Here is a 6,541-nt window from a genome sequence, read left to right on the forward strand (position 1 = left end):
AGGGTACTATGGTGTTGAATGCCGAGCTGTAGTCGATGAACAGCATTCTCACATAGGTATTCCTCTTGTCCAGATGGGTTAGGGCAGTGTGCAGTGTGGTTGAGATTGCATCGTCTGTGGACCTATTTGGGCGGTAAGCAAATTGGAGTGGGTCTAGGGTGTCAGGTAGGGTGGAGGTGATATGGTCCTTGACTAGTCTCTCAAAGCACTTCATGATGACGGAAGTGAGTGCTACGGGGCGGTAGTCGTTTAGCTCAGTTACCTTAACTTTCTTGGAAACAGGAACAATGGTGGCCCTCTTGAAGCATATGGGAACAGCAGACTGGGATAAGGATTGATTGGATATGTCCGTAAACACACCAGCCAGCTGGTCTGCGCATGCTCTGAGGGCGCGGCTGGGGATGCCGTCTGGGCCTGCAGCCTTGTGAGGGTTAACACGTTTAAATGTCTTACTCACCTCGGCTGCAGTCCGTGTCAGTGGCACTGTATTGTCCTCAAAGCGGGCAAAAAAGTTATTTAGTCTGCCTGGGAGCAAGACATCCTGGTCCGTGACTGGGCTGGATTTCTTCTTGTAGTCCGTGATTGACTGTAGACCCTGCCACATGCCTCTTGTGTCTGAGCCGTTGAATTGAGATTCTACTTTGTCGCTGTACTGACGCTTAGCTTGTTTGATAGCCTTGCGGAGGGAATAGCTGCACTGTTTGTATTCGGTCATGTTACCAGTCACCTTGCCCTGATTAAAAGCAGTGGTTCGCGCGTTCAGTTTCACGCGAATGCTGCCATCAATCCACGGTTTCTGGTTAGGGAATGTTTTAATCGTTGGTATGGGAACGACATCTTCAACGCACGTTCTAATGAACTCGCACACCGAATCAGCGTATTCGTCAATATTGTTATCTGATGCAATACGAAACATATCCCAGTCCACGTGATGAAAGCAGTCTCGGAGTGTGGAGTCAGCTTGGTCGGACCAGCGTTGGACAGACCTCAGCGTGGGAGCCTCTTGTTTTAGTTTCTGTCTGTAGGCAGGGATCAACAAAATGGAGTCGTGGTCAGCTTTTCCGAAAGGAGGGCGGGGCAGGGCCTTATATGCGTCGCGGAAGTTAGAGTAACAATGATCCAAGGTTTTTCCACCCCTGGTTGCGCAATCGATATGCTGATAAAATTTAGGGAGTCTTGTTTTCAGATTAGCCTTGTTAAAATCCCCAGCTACAATGAATGCAGCCTCCAGATAAATGGATTCCAGTTTGCAAAGAGTCAAATAAAGTTTGTTCAGAGCCATCGATGTGTCTGCTTGGGGGGGGTATATACGGCTGTGATTATAATCGAAGAGAATTCTCTTGGAAGATAATGCGGTCTACATTTGATTGTGAGGAATTCTAAATCAGGTGAACAGAAGGATTTGAGTTCCTGTATGTTTCTTTCATCACACCATGTATCGTTAGCCATAAGGCATACGCCCCCGCCCCTCTTCGTACCAGAAAGATGTTTATCATTATCTCTGATTGGGAACCATATTTTGGCAGCCATATTCTTTAGGTCTCTTGTAGGTGATTGTTCCTGTCTTTGTGGCACCAGATAGGACTGTTTCAGTTTTTTCACGTTTCTTGTTTTGTAGATTGTTGTATTTTCATCTTTATTAAAGATGTTCAAAACATAACCACGCTGCATTTTGGTCCGCTTCTCTTTCACCAGAAGAAAACCGTTACAGTAATTACAAACAGGTTTTTATACCAAATATTAAGTTCTGCTTTTCTGATGTATCAAATACTTATGTCATGCAATAAAATGCAAATGAATTACTTAAAAATCATACAATGTGATTTTCTGGATTTTTGTTTTAGATTCTCCCCACTGTAACAAATAATTTGTTACAGAAATCTTCACATGTTCCTCCGGGAAGTGAGTGCAACTACTCGTTGGAGATATAGTGTTAATTTATAGATTTATTGTATTTCAGAGGAAACAGCTGAGAACACAGATGGTCCCTGGGTAGTACAGAGAACAATCGAAGTCCTGTTTCTTAGCATCAAACAAAGGAAACAGAACCTCTACTGTCAGACAGGTTTGTTACATTTCATGAATATTGAATTGCACTGAAGTTCTCTTTCATTTAAAAGCCATTCAATTTATCAAATAATTCCGTTCTCCTTTTGTTGTGATGACAGATGGATGCAAGAAACGACACCCTCTGCGCAGAAAGATATTAGAAGAAAAGGCCAAATGAACAGCTGCCATAGAGGAGCACAACACCCTTGTACCAGATTCAGCAATTCAAAATTCAAAAGGCACTCGCACATCTGAGCAATCTTCTTTGCAGGTGCATGGTAACAGTTGGACAAATGGAAACCGCACACTGCTCTTGATAGTATCACTGATCTTGAATGAGCTTACGTATCGGCCTCGCGGCCTTCGTCAGAGCTATCGGCAGTGAGGCCGATGCGTAAGCTTATTAAAGATCAGTGATTCTATCAAGAGCCGTGTGCAGTTTCCTTTTTCCCTCACCAGATTCAGCAATACCATCTGCAGATGAGATCCTTCCCGCAGACCTTCATGTATGGCGTTGACAAAGTAAGTAGTATGTTTGTGAGTCACAATGACTATGTTTCTGTTTTGATATCTGTGTTTGTTCAGTTGTGCAAAAACACAGACAGTACTGCCAATAAAGGTACAAATCCGCATTGCATTCTTCTGAAATTTACAGCTGACCTACTCACAAAGAAAATAGCCTTTGACCGGGTGATGCTCCTGAGACGGCTGAAGGAGGAAGAGGTAAGTGTCCTAAAGGAAGTCCAGCAGCACTGGGAAAGCCTAAAGAGGGAATCGGAGAATGTGCAAGACCTTGCTTCACATGTGGCACCTGACCTAAGCAGGCAAAGTAGGGGAACGTTCATTAATATGTACAATTTATGTTGGCACCCTGTAATTGCTATTGCATTTAAGGCATACTTCATCGTTAACTCAGCAAAAAAAGAAACGTCCTCTCATTGTCCACTGCGTTTACTTTCAGCAAATTTAACATGTGTAAATATTTGTATGAACATAAGATTCAACAACTGAGACATAAACTGAACAAGTTCCACAGACATGTGAGTAACAGAAATGGAATAATGTGTCCCTGAACAAGGGGGGTAAGTTATTAGTCACCAGCTGCATTAAGTACTGCAGTGCATCTCCTCCTCATGGACTGCACCAGATTTGCCAGTTCTTGCTGTGAGATGTTACCCCACCCTTCCACAAGGGCACCTGCAAGTTCCCGGACATTTCTGGGGGGAATGGTCCAAGCCTTCACCCGCCGATCCAACAGGTCCCAGACGTGCTCAATGGGATTGAGATCCAGCCTTTTCGCTGACCATGGCAGAACGCTGACATTTCTGTCTTGCAGGAAATCACGCACAGAATGTGCAGTATGGCTGGTGGCATTGCCATGCTGGAGGGTCATGTCAGGATGAGCTTGCAGGAAGAGTACCACATGAGGGAGGAGGATGTCTTCCCTGTAACGCACAGTGTTTAGATTGCCTGCAATGACAACAAGCTCAGTCCGATGATGCTGTGACACAATGCCCCAGACCATGACGGACCCTCCACCTCCAAATCGATACCGCCCCAGAGTACAGGCCTCGGTGTAATGCTCATTTCTTCGACAATAAACACAAATCCGACCATCACCCCTGGTGAGACAAAACAGCAACTCGTCAGTGAAGAGCCCTTTTTGCCAGTCCTGTCTGGTCCAGCGACGGTGGGTTTGTGCCCATAGTCAACGTTGTTGCCGGTGATGTCTGGTGAGGACCTGCCTTACAACATGCCTACAAGCCCTCAGTCCAGCCTCTCTCAGCCTATTGTGGACAGTCTGAGCACTGATGGAGGGATTGTGCGTTCCTGGTGTAACTCGGCAGTTGTTGTTGCCATCTTGTACCTGTCCCGCAGGTGTGATGTTCGGATGTACCGATCCTGTGCAGGTGTTGTTACACGTGGTCTGCCACTGCGAGGACAATCAGCTGTCCATCCTGTTTCCCTGTAGCACTGTCGTAGGCGTCTCACAGTACGGACATTGCAATTTATTTCCCTGGCCACATCTGCAGTCCTCATGCCTCCTTGCAGCATGCCTAAGGCACGTTCACGCAGATGAGCAGGGACCCTGGGCATCTTTTTTTGTGTGTTTTTCAGAGTCAATAGAAAGGCCTCTTTAGTGTCCTAAGTTTTCATAACTCTGACCTTAATTGCCTGTAAACTGTTAGTGTCTTAACGACCGTTCCACCGGTGCATGTTCATTCATTGTTTATGTTTCATTGAACAAGCATGGGAAACAGTGTTTAAACCCTTTACAATGAAGATCTGTGACGTTATTTAGATTTTTACGAATTATCTTTGAAAGTCGTGGTCCTGAAAAAGGAACATTTCTATTTTTGCTGAGTTTATTTACACTACACATTATATGATTGTTGGTGTTAGGCTGTCAATGGAATCAGTAGGAAGCTGGGAGCAGAGGTCTCTTCTCCATGCTTCAGAGGAGAGTCAGCAGCCTCAGAAGACACCAGGACTCTGTCCAACTGATATACAGTAAACCTATGGGCCAAGACACCTCCCTCCTAGAAAATAACTTCATAGATGACCTCCTGGAAGAGGACCTAGATGACAGCATCCACTACAGCTCTGATGACGAGGAATCTATCACAGCATGAAGGTGTTCGTTTGGGTGGACGCAGTTTGCACTGGGTGAAAAATATGTGCTTTATCTGCCTTCCTAAGGAAAAATAGTTTAAACATTTTATGGAAAATAAACGTTTATGTTTCTTCCTGGTTGACGATGTGATCATGTGGCACATATCTGAGAAGGGCGCTCGTCTGTTACTGCTTTTGCCCGGTCACATGACCAGGTCCGATGCACCCCTTTAAATAGAAAATATGCAGTTGCTACATCCACTTTTGGATTGTTTGTAAACAAAGTAAATGTAAACATACAGCCTAGCATGTGTCAAACTCATTCCACGGGTGAGCCGAGCGTCTGTAGGTTTTTGCTCCTCCCTTGTACATTATTGATGACTTAAGGTCACTAATTACTAAGGAACTCCCCACACCTGGTTGTCTAGGTCTTAATTGAAAGGAAAAAGCACCATACACTAGGCTCTCCATGGAACGAGACCACTGGAACTATGGTTCAGTTTCTCCATGGAACGAGACCACTGGAACTATGGTTCAGTTTCTCCATCCCTCTGCTTTTTACAGAACCTTTGAGAATGATTTATTGTTTCACCTGGTGATTGCCGATTTAAAACCATTAACCTGTACTGTGCTCCTGTGCTTATTAGTTTAGTTAACCTTTTTTTGGTCTTCAAGTAATCATTTGCATCCTGATGGCGCTACATCAGTACATTAGTTATGGGCTTTTAAGTCAACAATTCCTTGTTATGTATGTATGAGATGTACAAATGCTTAACTAGTACATAGTACTTTGACCAGTTACTTCTTTACTCTCATTCAAGTAGTTTGTGTGACTTTACATGTACCTGAGTACTAGCACGGACTCTCCCATCTGCTCTCCCATGTTGCCTAGAATCTACTGGCACTCACACTTAATTAAAAGTATAGACACAGAATGATTGAAGTCATTATTGTATTTTATTATGCTGACCCAATTCTGACCCAATTCTGACCCATGGCATCTTTTGGGAAGATCAGTGCATTTCCCTTGTGTGTTAAGTTGCAAAATTGGAAATATTCCTATTTATTCTTGATTAAAAAATCATCAAAGTTTGGGAGAAAGTCAACTGTTGGTGGTGCTACTGAGCACCCCATGGCCACCAGGGCTATGGGATTGCATAATTATGTCTGATTCATGCAAAGGATTATTTGTGCCAAGCCATAAAATTGAGATACAAAAAAAACAAAAAGATATTTTTGGGGACTCTATGACCCGAGTTGACCTCTTACAAAGGTTTCCTAGGGGTGTATAAAGGTGCATGGCAGAAAACAAGTGTATGTACAGACATGCTTATATAAACGTTGTACCATCGATATTGACGCTTCTAGAAGTTAAAAAAATAGACATTCAACAGTCATTGGCCTTTATAACCACACCTCTATTGCCATGGTCCTCGGCACATCATATTCCTGATAAGCAACAATGATGAAAATGTATTCTCACTGTCTATTCGAAAAAAAGCAGTTGTGGAATGATTTCCCTTTCATCTTCATCAAATACTTTCCGTGGACAACTAGCCTAGATACCAAGCAGATATACTGTATGCCTCAATGCGCTAAACATGCTGCTTGTCAATATGACTCAGGCCTATAAAAAGGCAGGTAAAGTAATATACGTTGTAGCATTATATATAAATGTAATCTGTGCTGATATACACGTAGGCCTGTGTATTATAATATATAGCCTAGCTGTGCCTAACCTATAGGCCTATAATAAACTTGGATATGAATTGTGAAGGACAACGTCAGCCGGCCAAAATACTACATTCTCATCAATTTTGATGATTCTTTTCTCATTACTCGTCAGACATTCACTAAGTAATAAAGTTGATCAGCCCAA

The 6,541-nt window shown here is 43.4% G+C and overlaps 1 long non-coding RNA gene across 1 annotated transcript; it reads left to right on the plus strand.

Annotated features, from left to right (window-relative positions):
* Positions 1-2,183: 2,183 nt before the first annotated feature.
* On the plus strand, positions 2,184-4,662 carry LOC124006937. Its single transcript, XR_006833846.1, has 3 exons — positions 2,184-2,571; positions 2,705-2,772; positions 4,453-4,662. It is a non-coding gene; the product is annotated as an uncharacterized LOC124006937 (long non-coding RNA).
* Positions 4,663-6,541: the final 1,879 nt, after the last annotated feature.

Source organism: Oncorhynchus gorbuscha, linkage group LG20 (assembly GCF_021184085.1).
Source record: "Oncorhynchus gorbuscha isolate QuinsamMale2020 ecotype Even-year linkage group LG20, OgorEven_v1.0, whole genome shotgun sequence".
NCBI lineage: Eukaryota > Metazoa > Chordata > Actinopteri > Salmoniformes > Salmonidae > Oncorhynchus > Oncorhynchus gorbuscha.